The following is a 16,925-nucleotide window of genomic DNA, read 5'->3' on the forward strand; positions in this document are numbered from 1 at the left end:
CGTGTTGAAGGTCAGCAGCTGCAGCAGCACATGATTTAATCCTTGTAGAGGTAGATGGTAAGCACCCATGGCAAGTACCAATTTGTAGTTGACAGGGCCCCCTCATGGTCATAAATTTGACCATACTTCGGGAGGTATTTTACAACCATTTTATCCTATAGTGCTGGGAAGGCTCATTTTTGGGTTTGGCAAAGGTTTCACTGAGAAACCACTTAACGTTCGTTACTGGACTAGGCTTTTATAGTCAAAGATATTTGGACCTGTCTGTTAATACAGTCTAGGAAAAGAATTCCCTTTTGCTTTATCTTTTTATATTTAGAGTTATATTATTACATCCAATGATTGCATACAGAACTGTACATTTGATTAACTGCTTTAAATTGGCTAGTCATCATTATTTTCTTTGGAGATTTAGTTACACATTTGGCAATGAAAGAAACAACATTCATGAAAAATAGGCAAAGTACAAATAATATAGCTAGCAGTTTTATTGAAGTTATAAGTAAGAATTAAGCCAAAAACTTTCATTAGGTGTAACCCAGTATATTCTTCGGTTATTTGACTTAATCCAGTGGGAAATTATATACTGGCACTGTTTCTAAAGCTTCTAGCCCAATTTTTTAGTGTGCTAGGCTGGTTATTCTTAGTATAATTTAATTGTTCCCAAGATAAAAGAAACCTTAAATTGTAAATGACCATAGCCTGGTGTTAACTACATAAATCTATTCTATAATTGTGTGATCCAGCATATATTTTTTGTTAAACCTCTATGTAATTGTGAGAGGCTTTATCTTTTTGACTGAATTTTTGCTTGTTGCTTTTATTGAGCTTGAGTTACTTAGAAGAAAATTCATATTATGGCCAGAGTCAGAGCAGGTATTAACTGGCCAGGTGAGAGGATTCCACCTAGTAATATTAAGAGTCACCTGAACAGGACTGAGCTTTTTTGTAAAATAATTTTTTAAGGGTGATTTAATTAGAGCCTTGAAGTGGAGAAATCCACTAAGGTAATCTAGAGGTACTAGATGCAGGTAATTGGCCACAAACCAATAATTGGGTTGGTTTTTAAAACTAGCACAGGATCATGTCCATGACAGAAGAACATCTGATTTATATGCAAAGGTCTAAGAAGTTAACAAAACATTATGAGTGATCATACAAATCAGGTTCAGCATTTTGGGTAAGGTGCTTACTTTTGATGTCTTTTTTTTCCCCCTCCCTTCTGGTGCAGGGGTAGCTTCCTTTGCTTGAGCGTTATTTTAAGGTAAGTTTGAGATCCGCAATTCTCTTTATAGACCAGTCTGGTGTACTGGCCTTTAGAAGTGAGAATTCAAGAGTCAAGTTCCCTTCAGTTCTATTGTACATGAGCTAGTTAAGAGTACCTGATAAAAAGTTTTTTATCTAGGTAGGAGACAGCCCCTTTGGGCATATATAATCCCCTGTTTGCAGCTCATGGGCATCTGATTTTTATACAGAGATTGTTGACACAAGCTTTAGAAATAAAAGAGTGGTTTTTTTTAAAATAATTTAATTAACTTTACATTAAAATAGCATAATAGCAAGCAACTATCTGGGAAGTGAGTTAGTAAATACAGACCTTCATTAACAAAACTGGAATTTAACATTTATTGAAACAATCTTTTTTTAAATTACCCTAATTTTTACCTAATATATTCAACAAATTAAGACTAATTTGTTGCAAAATAAGTTTGGTTTAAAATTTTAACATTTATTGAAACCTAACTTTTTAAAAATAATACATTTACCAAATATATTTAATTCAGACTATTTTGTTGCAAAATAAGTTTGGTTTAAGAAAAAAAATTGACCTGATAATCTATATAATTGATCATATAGGCTTTCACCGTATTAAACTTTTTAATAAGGAGTTTTAAACTGAAGCTTAAAAAAAAAAAAAACTCTGAGGACTAGGACGCATACACCAATGGCTTATTACATGTTTTACCTACAAATCTAGCTGAATTCCTCCCTTTACAAGGTCCTCAAAAATACCTTGAGGTTTTTGTACCTCTTGGTGAGGTAGCTTTCCTAATTTATCTGAGAAAGTTGCTGAAAACCTAAGAGTTTACAATCTGTAGAGGGACCAGATAGAGAAAAAAGATTAATGTCTTAATTTTGTTTACAAAAGTATGATTACCAAATTACTATACGTCATAATTAACTTGAGGGGAAGGTTTTCCTTACATCTGGAAAACACACATTCAACCCAGTAATTTTTTAGACAGAAACCATAAAAATTATAACCATTTTTACCAGTGTATTCAGTCCTTTTGTTAACTAACTTTTTGTTAACAGTTTATGAAGCCATCAGGTTTCTCATTAGGATTTTGAAATTTCTTACCCAGTTCAGCATTATGGTCTGAAAGTTAGAAACTTATATTTATTTAAAAGTTTTTTGTTAATCTTTTTGAAGAGGAAGCATTTTTTTGCAAAGGCATCAGACTAAAACCATAACTATATATCAACAAAAGACTTAAGACATATTTAAATTTGATTACAATACAAAGTAACTTGTTACTGCTGTGCTATACAACACTTGCAGATAATAACTAGAATTATGACTGATAACATTTTACCAGGATATGTCAGCATTTTAGGAACTCCATATAAATTTTAGAATATTTATATTAATAACATTTACCATGCAATATAAATCTGAGAAGATTTATTACTCATTTGACAATACTTCCCATGTAATTTAACATAGCAAATGAACTTAATTAGTCTAACATCTCTCATTGGGATGTTTCAGGAGCACTTTGAAGCATCCCAAAGTTAGCTAGAGGTCAAAAAGACTTCATTAGAATTTGATTTAGGAAATTTTGTCAAAGAATATTAAAAGGATTTAGAACAATTAGTCAGATAAGATCATAGGTTACTGTGAAACAATAGTTACTTATTTAGCCAAAATAATAATAAAAGATTTCAAAGGTATATACAGAGCAGATAGCTTAAAAGTAAAAAATTTAAAATCTGATGTTAAAGGCAGTTGAACATTTTAAGAAAACTTGTACCATGCACAAATTTTTTTTTTCGGGGTCCACTTTCCACAAACCTTTTTGTAACCATTATTTAATTTGCCCATCCAAAAACAGTCACCTGTAACTCAGATCTATTTCCTTCTTTTAAAATAAAATGCAATTCCACTCCCCACACCTTCTTTACTGAAAACACAAATCCTACTTTACTTAAGGAACCGTGAACTGACCTTTATATTAGCATTTTGTAGACTGGTGAGCATAAATACCAGTGATACTTAAAAAAAAAATTGCTTTCTTACAGAGAACATCTTAGGATGGCACCAAACATATTTATTAATAGTTGAAATATCTTCAGCTTTTCTGTAAGAGGAAGACAGTATATAGTAGTTAATGTTTTGTATCTTATTTTATTTGGGAGTGACCTAGATGTTCAATAAACTTCCTTTACTTAATTTAGCACAGCCCTAGAAATTTAATTTAGCAAAATTTAGAGAGACTAAATAGATAGAAATCTTTAAAGCATAATTATTTTTTAGTAGAGGTTATTTAAAGCTTTTATTTTATTTACATTTTCTTTCTTTAAAAGTTTCTTTACATTGAATTTCTTTCCTTGCTAACAAATTTGCAATAGCTATAAGATATTATTTAACTATGCTAAACCTAGGCACAATTAAAGTATTATAATGGATTATTATACTGATGACTTTAAAACATGTTTATATTAGATTGACAAACTTTAACATTAATACCAGGTATTAATTTAATATTGGATATTTTTCAGTTTATATAAAACTGAAACTTATTTAGCTTAGTTTTCTTTTTTTCAGTAAAGATTTTTTATTTTTTCTTAATATATATTTATTTTGCTAAAGTATAGTTGACTTACAATGTTTCAGGTGTATAGCAAGGTGATTTCCTTATGTGTGTGTGTGTTTGTCGCTTCAGTCGTGTTCAACTCTTTGTGACTCCATGAACTGTAGCCCACCAGGCTCCCCTGTCCGTGGAATTCTCCAGGCCAGAATACTGGAATGGGTTGCCATGCCCTTCTCCAGGGGATCTTCCTGACCCAGGGATCGAACCCAGGTCTCCCACATTGCAGGCAGATTCTTTACTATCTGAGCTACCTAGGAAGCCCCAGTTCAGTTATACATATACACATATATTATTTTTGAAATTATTTTCCATTATAGGTTATTACAAGATGTTGACTATAGTTCCCTAAGCTATAAAGTAAACCTTTGTTGCTTGTTGCATATCTATTTTTTTTTTAAGTAGAAATCTAGCATTCTATTAATACTTAGTCAAACAAGTGGGATCAAAATGTCATAGATTTTTCAGCTAGGCAAAAATTCAGTTTTTTCTAAAATATACATTATATACATACTTCATATATACGTATACAAAAGCTTTTTTACTATTCTTGATAAAGGCTTGAGAAAGAACATAAAAAAAAGAAGAGATGGAGAAATTGAAAAACATAAACTAAATGAAATGGGAGCACTGAATATGAAACAGGAAAAGTGAAACAAGCTAGATAAAAGGAAAAGATCATCATATAGTCTAGTTGTTTTTAAACATGGTTGCTCATTAGAGCTCTGGAGGAAAAGGAAGCAATACCTGGGCATTCGTATTTTTCAAAAAATTCTGATATGCATATTGGTTTTAAAAAGTGATTATAGGTTTTTCTATTAGATCCTAGTTTTGGTGATATAGAGGTCTATTATTTTTCTGTTGACCCATCATGATACAATGGTCTTAAGTGATTAATAGTTATATAATCACAATAGCAAAAAATGCTTATCGGTTTTTCACAATCAATAGCCAGACAAAAAATAAAAAATAATTATGATTACAAGCCATAATGGGATAATGATTAACCTAACAATATAAAATAATTGCATACAATTTGGGGAGTCAGGCAGATTGATGTGGTAAATGAAATTGCATAAACGCACATGTATTCGTCTCCCCAGCGTCTATGTCTTTTGGTTGGTACCTTTGGTAATTATCAGTGGGTGTTCATTGGATGGACTGATGCTAAAATTGAAACTCCAATACTTTGCCCACCTCATGCGAAGAACTGACTCATTGGAAAAGACCCTGATGCTGAGAGGGATTGGGGGCAGGAGGAGAAGGGGACGACAGAGGATGAGATGGCTGGATGGCATCATTGACTCGATGGACGTGAGTCTGAGTGAACTCCGGGAGTTGGTGATGGACAGGGAGGCCTGGCGTGCTGTGATTCATGGGGTCGCAAGAGTCGAACATGACTGAGCAACTGAACTGAACTGATCCTATTACAGTTTTCCTAATTGTTTTGGGTTTATTTTCTGTAGGTCTTTTCCATCTCTTGTATTTCCTGTCTAGAGAAGTTCCTTTAACATTTGTTGTCCAGCTGATTTGGTGGTGCTAAATTCTCTTAACTTTTGTTTATCTGGAAAACTTGATTTCTCCATCAAATCTGAAGGAGAGTGTTGCTGGGTAGAGTATTCTTGGTTGTAGGTTCTTCCCTTTCATGACTTGAAATATATCGTGCCATTCCCTTCTGGCTTGTAGAGTTTCTGCTGAGACATCAGCTGATAGCCTGATGGAAGTTCCCTCATATGTTATTTGTCGTTTTTCTTTGTTTCTTTAAATATTTTACCTCTGTCTTTATTTTTTGTCAGTTTGATTACTATGTGTTTCAGTGTGTTCCTCCCTGGGTTTTTCAGCTTGAAGTGAAGTGAAAGTCGCTCAGTCGTGTCTGACTCTTTGTGACCCCATGGACTATACAGTCCAGGGAATTCTCCAGGCCAAATACTGGAGTGGGTAGCCTTTCCCTTCTCCAAGGGATCTTCCAACCCAGGGATCGAACCCAGGTCTCTTGCATTGTAGGCAGATTCTTTACCAGCTGAGCCACAAGGGAAGCCCAATTTTTCTTGTATTTACAATTTTCTTATATTTTTTTCAGCTAAATTTTCTTGTATTTAAAATTGCTTGATTTGTAAATGCTTACTCTTTTCTAGGCCAATAAATTTGAGCTCGTTTACAAATTAACCTTGGCAAAACTATCCAAATGTTAGGGGAAGCACACTAACTAAAACCGCCCACCTTGGCTAGGCACCATAATAACCATTTGCATGAGTTATTTTATCACAGGAGTTGCTAGTAAGGAACATGGAACTGATAAGCCACCACCAACCAGAAGAGTTCAGGAAAGGTCAAAAGGAGACACCACGTGTCTGACCACCTCCCAGAATCCTTCTTGCTGGCATCCATCTTGGCTGAGCAATGCATGTGCCACTAGGAAGGGCTCTTGAGTCAGAATGATTGGCCAAAGAAAATCCAGAAACTAATCCCATTATCATCAAACCTGAGACTACGAGCCATGAGGCAGAGCAGTTCTCCTGGGTTCCCTTACCCTACTGCTCTCCACCAGGACGCCCTTTCCAATAAAATCTCTTCCTTTGTCAGCTCATTTGTCTCTTCAGACAATTCATTTCTGAGTGTTAGAGGAGAGCCCACTTCTGGGCCCTGGAAGGTATCCCCCATCCTGCAACATAAAGACAAAGAAAGACACATACTGAGACATACATATATTCAGACAGACACAACAAGAGATCTGGCTTTATTTTTTAAACTTAATTTTGAATTAGATATCTTAATATCAAACTCACTAACTTATAAGAAAGATTTTAAAATGCTTTCCCTGTTCTGTTTTTTTTTTTTTTTTTCAGTTTTAGGAATTAGAGATGGTCTGGATGACACAGTGGTAAAGAATCTGCATACCAATGTAGGAAACGCAAGAGATGTGGGTTCAATCCCTCCCCTGGAGAAGGAAATGGCAACCACTCCAGTATTCTTCCCTGGAAAATTCCATGGACAGAGGACATCTGGTGGACTGCAGTCCATGAGGTTGCAAAAAGTGGGACATGACTGAGAACACACGCACAACTCATAGATAAGATAAGTGGTCATGTTCTCCTCATTTGGACTTATTCCTTTAGGCATGTGTGTGTGGGTGTGTGCCCATGCTCAATGGTGTCTGACTCTTCGAGATCTTATGGACTGAAGCCCACCAGGCTTCTCTGTCCATGGGATTTCCCAGGCAAGAATACTGGAGTGGGTTGCCATTTCCTCCTCCAGGGCATCTTTCTGCCCCAGGTATCAAACCCACATGTCCTGTATTGGCAGTTGGATTCTTTATCACTTGAGCCACTTGGGAAGCCCATATTCCCTTAGTACATACATATACATATATATATATATATATATATATTTTTTTTTTTTTTCCAAGCTAACTTTCTCTACTGGTTGGAATTAAACTGGTTCCAATCAGCAACTTAGCAACAGCAAATCAGTAAAGAAGGTTAGCTTGAAAAAAAAAAAAAAAGGAGATCAGTCCTGGGTGTTCATTGGAAGGACTGATGTTGAAGCTGAAATTCCATATTCTGGCAGCCTGATGTGAAGAGCTGACTCATTTGAAAAGACCCTGATGCCGGGAAAGATTGAGGGCAGGAGGAGAAGGGGACGACCGAGGATGAGATGGTTGGATGGCATCACTGACACAATGGACATGGGTTTGGGTGGACTCTGGGAGTTGGTGATGGACAGGGATGCTGGCGTGCTGTGGTTCATGGGGTCGCAAAGAGTCGGACATGACTGAGCGACCGAACTGAACTGAAACTGGTTGGGGGTTGGTTAACCTTTGACTAGTGCTGTGCACTTATATTGGTGAAATTAAAGGCTCATCGCTTTTATAGATACCCCCTTTTCTTTCTTTCTTTTAATGGTTCTGAAAAGTTGGTCAGCCAGTGTAACAAGCATTAGTGTGTAACACAGACCAACCTAGATTGTTTTTTTTTTTTTTTTTTGACTAGAGTAGCCAAATCCTCATCTAAGCCTTCTAAGAGGCAGACCACTGGAGGTAATGGAATTCCAGTTGAACTATTTCAAATCCTAAAAGATGGTATTGTGAAAGTGCTGCACTCAATATGTCAGCAAATTTGGAAAACTCAGCAGTGGCCACAGGACTGGAAAAGGTCAGTTTTCATTCCAATCCCAAAGAAAGGCAATGCTAAAGAATGCTCAAACTATCGCACAATTGCACTCATCTCACACACTAGTGAAGTAATGCTCAAAATTCTCCAAGCCAGGCTTCAACAATATGTGAACTGTGAACTTCCAGATGTTCAAGCTGGATTTAGAAAAGGCAGAGGAACCAGAGATCAAACTGCCAACATCTTTTGGTTCATCGAAAAAAGCAAGAGAGTTCCAGAAAAACATCTACTGCTTTATCGACTACACCAAAGCCTTTGACTGTGTGTATCACAACAAACTGTGGAAAATTCTGAAAGAGATGGGAATACCAGACCATCTGACCTGCCTCTTGAGAAATTGGTATGCAGGTTAAGAAGCAACAGTTAGAACTGGACATGGAACAACAGACTGGTTCCAAATAGGAAAAGGAGTACATCAAGGCTGTATATCATCACCATGCTTTTTTAACTTCTATGCAGAGTACATCATGAGAAATGCTGGGCTGGTAGAAGCACAAGCTGGAATCATGATTGCCAGGAGAAATATCAATAACCTCAGATATGCAGATGACACACCCTTATGACAGAAAGTGAAGAAGAACTAAAGAACCTCTTGATGAAAGTGAAAGAGGAGAGTGAAAAAGTTGGCTTAAAGCTCAGCATTCAGAAAACGAAGATCATGGCATCCAGTCCCATCACTTCATGGCAAATAGATGGGGAAACAGTGGAAACAGTGTCAGACTTTATTTTTTTGGGCTCCAAAATCACTGCAGACGGTGATTTCAGCCATGAAATTAAAAGATGCTTACTCCTTGGAAGGAAAGTTATAACCAACCTAGACAGCATACTAAAAAGCAGAGACATTACTTTCCCAACAAAGGTCCGTCTAGTCAAGGCTATGGTTTTTCCAGTAGTCATGTATGGATGTGAGAGTTGGACTATAAAGAAAGCTGAACACTGAAGAATTGATGTTTTTGAACTGTGTTGTTGAAGAAGACTCTTGACTTCAAGAGTGCAAGGAGATCCAACCAGTCCATCCTAAAGGAGATCAGTCCTGGGTGTTCATTGGAAGGACTGATGTTGAAGCTGAAACTCCAATACTTTGGCCATATGATGTGAAGAACTGACTCATTTGAAAGGACCCTGATGCTGGGAAAGACTGAAAGCGGTAGGAGAAGGGACGACAGAGGATGAGATGGTTGGATGGCATCATCGACTCAATGGACATGAGTTTGAGTGGACTCCAGGAGTTGGTGATGGACAGGGAGGCCTGGCATGCTGCAGTCCATGGGGTTGCAAAGAGTCGGACACAACCAAGCGACTGAGCTGAACTGAAGAGGCAGACTTAAGCAAAGGATCATTTTGGCAGTTAGAGAATGACTTAGGTGTCAAGTCAGAATATGGCTTCAAAGTTTTTGTTTTGTTTTAATCCTCCTTTCCTGGGGACAGGGGAGCAGCAGGAGGTACAAGAGTTGGAAGAGATAAAAAAGAGAGAGACAGCATCTGGCCAAGCAATTCAGGTTGAAGAAAATGTGAGAGGGAGAGACAGAATCAGTGACAGACTGTTAGCAGCCTTTTTTTGTTCTATGGTTTTAAGAGAAGCTTCTAGATACTAATCAAAGTAAGCATTTCATTCAGTCTGTTTGACCTTATGGTCAGCTTTTCTAACTGTGTGCCCGTAAATATTAATTTTGGAATATCAAAAGAACTCCAATTTGGTCATTTTTTGTTAGGATCTCTTTTCGTATAATTTCCCCAAGTAAGTAAATACTTGCAAGTATAAGTTTTGTACATACATATCCCTGGCTGAGGTTTTAGTTAAGAGGCTGGCTTTCTGATGTCCCTTGTAAAAGCATCAGATCAGCCTCTTAAGTAACCATTCAGCACTGACAAGTAAGTCTCCTACAGCTAAGCAAACCCTGGTATCTTTCAACCAGCCCCCACCAGTATATTTTAATGGAGTGGGTATTCCTTGGCCAAGCCCCACCAAGCATCTTTCCCCTGGATGGGGGGTGGGGGTGGTATTCTCCTAGTATCTTTCAACCAGCACCCGCTCAAAGTGTCTTTCGTTTCCAACTGGTCATGTATTCCTCAGTATGTTTCAACTGAGCCCCACCTAGTGTCTACACATTGAGTGGGTATGCCCCAGTATCTTTCAACTGGGCCCCTTGCAGTACCTGTCGGCTGAGAGAGGGCAGGTTGTCTGCTCCACTACCAAATAAAACTCAGGATCATCAACCAATATGGGAGATCTGAGAACCAGGAGATACTTACCCAATTTGTCTAGACTGTCCAAGGAGGCAGATGGGCAGATGGTGCCAAGGCTCTAGTTCCTCAAAGAGTTCAGGTGAAGGGAAGTCTATGCTGGGTCCCTTCGTCAGTTGCCGTAACTGTTGACTTTAAGGAAATTGCAACATGAGAATTGCGAGTTAAGCTTTATTTGGGGCAAAATGAGGACTACAGCCTGGGGGAGCAGTTTCTCAGCGCTATCTGAGATGCTGTCTCCTGGACTGCAGTCCTCATTTTGCCCCAAATAAAACTTAACTTGCAACTCTCACATTGTACATTTTTTAAAAAGTTGACATTCCCTTTCCATGCTGCTATGGCTGGGCTCCAGGACTACAATGGAAGGATATATTTTGCTCTAATCACAGTTGATTATCCAGCACTTACTGTGACCAGACCTGGTGCTAAGCACTTTTCATTGAAGAGGATCAGAAAATGCCAGTGTATAAGGATGACTTTGAGCTGAAAGCAACTGAGAGGCAGAAGATGTGGAAAGACTACTCTGTTCTCCCTGGTCTGCCTGAAAGCAGGGTACCAGTTGCCCTTTATGAAGGTGTCCGACCCAACAAGAAGGGAAGAATGACTCTAATCTCTGGAGATAGAGAGTAACATCGAGATGAGTCTTATTAAAGACTCATTACAGACCTTATTACAGACCTTATTAAAACACCCCTCATCTTCCATTAGTTCCCCCATATATCTCTAGTTACTTCCCCACAGTTTATCATCCCCTGAAGCTCAAATTTCCTTTCCTTTGTTAAAATGGGTGTATAAGACCTCAAGTCTGACCAATTCTTTGAGTTTCACTTCTCGTCTGTGAGCTCATATAACTATTAATAAAAAAATTATCTTTTCTCCTTTTAATCTACTTTTCATTAATTTAATATTGCACAGCCCCAGGCAGTAAACCTAAGAGAGTAAAGGAAAAGGTTTTCCTCTCTGACAAGATACATCATCATATCTTTGAACCCTCATCCCTCTCAGTAAAGAAGGTTCTATTATCCCAGCATGAAAAGTGAAAGTGAAAAGTGTTAGTAGCGTCTGACTCTTTGTGACCCCATGGACTGTAGTCTGCCAGACTCCTCTGTCCATAGAATTCTCCAGGCAAGAATACAGGAGTGGGTTGCTATTCCCTTCTCCAGGGGATATTCCTAACCTAGGGATCGAACCCAGGTCTCCTGCATTGCAAGCAGACTCCTTAGCATCTGACCATCTGAGCCACCAAGGAAGCCCCGGCATACTGATACAGAAACTGACCTAAGAAATATTAAGGAACTGATCCAAGGTCAAGTAGCTAATAGGTAGCAGGTCCAGAATTAAGACTCAGGCCTATGTGACTACACAGCCTGTTCATCTAACAATTATGGTGTAATCCCAGCATGATGGAAAGATAGTGCCAGTAGACACAGATTAGGGTGCCAGGAACCCTGTAACCTAATTCTGTCCTGCCACTATCAACAATAAAGTTAATCATGTAAATATTTGTGCTGTTTTCTGTTCTGTTATTGTTCAGTCACTCAGTCGTGTCCAACTCTTTGTGACCCCATGGACTGTAGCATGCCAGGCTTCCCTGTCCTTCACCATCTCCCGGAGCTTGCTCAAACTCATGTCCATTGAGTCGGTGATGCCATCCAACCGTCTCATTCTCTGTCGTCCCCTTCTCCTCCCGCCTTCAATCTTTCCCAGCATCAGGGTCTTTTCTAGTGAGTCAGTTCTTCGCATCAGGTGGCCAAAGTATTGGAGTTTCAGCTTCAGCATTAGTCCTTCCAACTTAGTCCTCCCAACATTAATCCAATGTTCAGGATTGATTTCCTTTAGGATGGACTGTTTTGATCTCCTTACAGTCCAAGTGACTCTCAAGAGTCTTCTCCAGCACCACAGTTCAAAAGCATCAACTCTTCGGCACTCAGCCCTCTTTATGGTCCAAGTCTCACATCCATACAAGACTAAATTGCATGAGATGAAGTATGCCTTTGAATTATGGGCTGAATTTTGTTTCATTCAAAATTCTCATGCTGAAGTCTTAACTCCGAATACCTTAGAATGTGATTTTATTTGGAGATAAGATCTTTAAAGAGGTAATTAAATTGAAAGAAATTAATTGGGTGAGTCCTAATCTAGTCTGACTGGCATCCCTTTAAGAAGATGAAATAAGGACACAGATTTACATAGAAGGAAGACCACGTGAAGACGACTATCTATACACCCAGTGGGGAGGCCTTAGAAGAAATTACTCCTGTGATACCTTGATCTCAGGCTTATAGCCTCCAGAACTGTGGGAGAAAAGTTTCTATTGTTTAAACCAGTCCATCTGTAGCCCTTTGTTATGGCAGCCTTAGTAAATAAGCACAATCATATAATCTATCTGCCTTATCAACACACACTTTTAAAATTCCTGTTATGTCCTAGGCACTATTCTAATTTCTTTTATCTATCTTGAAATGGCAATGCTTACTACCTTACACTAGTGAGCCCACAAGCCAAACCACAGATATTTAAATTCTGTGGTTACAAGAAAATGAAACAGGAGTCCTTTCAGTTCTGTTAAATGCAAAACAAACACCTATGCACACCAGGTGTGGACTTCTGCATTTGACATGAACCAAGGTGGTCAATTGCTTTAATTTGAAAGAGGAAAAGTAAGCAGCAGATCTCCTGCTGATGGCCTTATTTTGAACAGGTGAAACTCTCTTCTTAGTGGGTAACTCAGCTGCCTCAGATTTAACTAAACTGCCATGACCAGCTTACTATTTGCGTGCACGCTAAGTCGTTTCAGTTGTGTGTGACTCTTTGCGACCCTATGGACTGTAGCCCTCCAGGCTCCTCTGTTCATGGGTTTCTCTAGGCAAGAACCGGAGAAGGCAATGGCAACCCACTCCAGTACTCTTGCCTGGAAAATCTCATGGACGGAGGAGCCTGGTAGGCTGCAGTCCATAGGGTCGAGAAGAGTTGGACACAACTGAGCGACTTCACTTTCACTTTTCACTTTCATGCATTGGAGAAGGAAATGGCAACCCACTCCAGTGTTCTTGCCTGGAGAATCCCAGGGACAGGGGAGCCTGGTGGGCTGCCGTCTCTGGGGTCACACAGAGTCGGACACGACTGAAGTGACTTAGCAGCAGCAGCAGGCAAGAATACTAGAGTGGGTTGCCATGCCCTCCTCCAGGGGATCTTCCTGACCCAGAGATCAAATCCACATCTCTTACATCTGTTGCAATGGCAGGTGGGTTTTTTTTACCAGTAGGGCCACCTAGGAAGCCCCCAACTTACTATTTACCCAACTTCAGAGCACTAAGCCACTGAGGGAGGCCCCCATGGAGAGCAATCGCTGATACAGATGATGAGAAGAGGATCAACTGAACTCCCCAGCTTATGTGGAGAAGGTTCAGGAGAATGTTGTGGGGGAGGAGAGGGGTGAGCTGAGGTGGGGAGAAAAGATGGAGAGAAACACATTAGCTATGGCAGGAGAGAAATGTAAAGAAATGGGAGAGACATTTTAGAAAGGTTTTTGGTGTGTGATGTGACAGACTAGAGATCTCTTCAAGAAAATTAGAGATACCAAAGGAATATTTCATGCAAAGATGGGCACAATAAAGAACAGAAATGTTATGGACCTGACAGAAGCAGAAGATACTAAGAAGAGGTGGCACGAACACACAGTACTGTACAAAAAAGATCTTGATGACGCAGATAACCATGATGGTGTGATCACTCACCTAGAGCCAGACTGCCTGGAATGTGAAGTCAAGTGGGCCTTAGGAAGCATCATTATGAACAAAGCTAGTGGAGGTGATGGAATTCCAGTTGAGCTATTCCAAATCCTGAAAGATGATGCTGTGAAAGTGCTGCACTCAATATGTCAGCAAATTTGGAAAACTCAGCACCGGCCACAGGACTGGAAAAGATCAGTTTTCATTCCAATCCCAAAGAAAGGGAATGCCAAAGAACGCTCAAACTACTGCTCAATTGCACTCATCTCACACACTAGCAAAGTAATGCTCAAAATTGTCCAAGCCAGGCTTCAATAAAATGTGAGCCATGAACTTCTAGATGTTCAAGCTGGATTTAGAAAAGGCAGAGGAACCAGAGATTAAATTGCCAACATCTGCTGGATCATCGAAAAAGCAAGAGAGTTCAGAAAAATATCTACTTCGGCTTTACTGACTACACGAAATGGCTGTCTGAGGAGGCCTTACAAATAGCTGTGAAAAGAAGAGAAGTGAAAAGCAAAGGAGAAAAGGAAATATATAATCATTTGACTGCAGAGTTCCAAAGAATAGCAAGGAGAGATAAGAAAGACTTCCTCAGCGATCAATGCAAAGGAAAAGAGGAAAACAATAGAATGGGAAAGACTAGAGATCTCTTCAAGAAAATCAGAGATACCAGGGAACCCTTCATGCAAAGATGGGCTCGATAAAGGACAGAAATGGTATGGACCTAACAGAAGCAGAAGATATTAAGAAGAGGTGGCAAGAATACATAGAAGAACTGTACAAAAAAGATCTTCTGACCCAGATAACCATGATGGTGTGATCATACATCTAGAGCCAGACATCCTGGAATGTGAAGTTAAGTGGGCCTTAGGAAGCATCACTATAAACAAAGCTAGTGGAGATGATGGAATTTCAGTTGAGTTATTTCAAATCCTAAAAGATGATGCTGTGAAAGTGCTGCACTCAATATGCCAGCAAATTTGGAAAACTCAGCACCGGCCACAGGACTGGAAAAGGTCAGTTTTCATTCCAGTCCCAAAGAAAGGCAATGCCAAAGAATGCTCAAACTACTGCGCAATTGCACTCATCTCACATGCTAGTAAAGTAATGCTCAAAATTCTCCAAGCCAGGCTTCAGCAATACATGAACCATGAACTTCCAGATGTTCAAGCTGGTTTTAGAAAAGGCAGAGGAACCAGAGATCAAATTGCCAACATCCACTGGATCATCAAAAAAGCAAGAGAGTTCCAGAAAAACATCTATTTCAGCTTTATTGACTATGCCAAACCATTTGACTGTGTGGATCACAATAAACTCTGGAAAATTCTTCAAGAGATGGGAATACCAGACCACCTGATCTGCCTCTTGAGAAACCTGTATGCAGGTCAGGAAACAAGAGTTAGATCCCAACATGGAACAACAGACGGGTTCCAAATAGGAAAAGGAGTACATCAAGGCTGTATATTGTCACCCTGCTTATTTAACTTCTATGCAGAGTACATCATGAGAAACGCTGGACTGGAAGAAGCACAAGCTGGAATCAAAATTGCTGGGATAAATATCAATAACCTCAGATATGTAGGTGACACCATCCTTACGGCAGAAAGAGAAGAAGAACTAAAGAGCCTCGTGATGAAAGTGAAAGAGGAGCATGAAAAAGCTGGCTTAAAGCTCAGCATTCAGAAAACTAAGATCATGGCATCCGGTCCCATCACTTCATGGGAAATAGATGGGGAAACAGTGGAAACAGTGTCAGACTTTATTTTTTTGAGCTCCAAAATCACTGCAGATGGTGACTGCAGCCAGGAAATTAAAAGACGCTTGCTCCTTGGAAAAAACTACGACCAACCTAGATAGCATATTCAAAAGCAGAGACATTACTTTGCCAACAAAGGTCCGTCTAGTCAAGGCTATGGTTTTTCCAGTAGTCATGTATGGATGTGAGAGTTGGACTATAAGGAAAGCTGAGCACCGAAGAATTGACGTTTTTGAACTGTGGTGTTGGAGAAGATTCTTGAGAGTTTCTTGGACTGCGAGGAGATCCAACCTGTCCATCCTAAAGGAGATCAGTCCTGAATATTCACTGGAAGGACTCATGCTGAAAAGCTAAAACTCCAATACTTTGGCCACCTGATACGAAGAGCTGACTTTTTTGAAAAGACCCTGATTCTGGGAAAGATTGAAGGCAGGAGGAGAAGGGGACAACCGAGGATCAGATGGTTGGATGGCATCACCGACTCAATGGACATGAGTTTGAGTGGACTCCGGGAGTTAGTGATGGACAGGGAGGCCGTGCTGCCGCCCATGGGGTCGCAAAGAGTCGGACATGACTGAGTGACTGAACTGAACTGTGATATACAGATTCCTCTTTAATCTGTGTACAAAAACATTAATAAAGCTCTTCCTTTTTGAAGGCTGCACTGGCTATCAGCCTGTTGACTCTGGATGCATTCCCTGCCTGTGTTCTCTCTGACTGTCTTGAGCTATGACTCCCAGGCGCTCTTGACCACCAACTCTATGTTAGGTTTGCCAGTGAGAGGCACTGGTGGAGATTGGAGTTGGGAGGAAAGGAGAAGTTAAGGTATTTCTCGCCTTTTTCTCTGTATTGGGAGGCATGCCTGGCAGCAGCTGCAACTCCTGTATATTAATAACTTCTGCTTTTGCCCTAACAGAGCCCTGATGATACTAGGTGTTCCTGAGTGGTCCCAGCTCCTGGGCTCAGGTAATACCACCTTTTCTATTTGTTCTTCTAGCCCAAAGAGTGGGTAGTGTCTTTCCGGTTGCTAATTTGGAAGCTGCCTCATCTACCTAAGTTAATCTTTCAACTCCTCTAACACTTTTATAACTAATTCCCTGTGTTTAATGCCCTCTGTTTAATAATCCTAGTGTGGATTTTGTTTTCCTGG

At 39.5% G+C, this 16,925-nt stretch overlaps 1 pseudogene; it reads right to left on the bottom strand.

The window, feature by feature from the left end:
- Positions 1-16,925, bottom strand: part of LOC132345271 (large ribosomal subunit protein eL37-like) — a 109,080-nt pseudogene that overhangs the window by 48,731 nt on the left and 43,424 nt on the right.

Source organism: Bos taurus, chromosome 5 (genome assembly GCF_002263795.3).
Source record: "Bos taurus isolate L1 Dominette 01449 registration number 42190680 breed Hereford chromosome 5, ARS-UCD2.0, whole genome shotgun sequence".
Lineage (NCBI taxonomy): Eukaryota > Metazoa > Chordata > Mammalia > Artiodactyla > Bovidae > Bos > Bos taurus.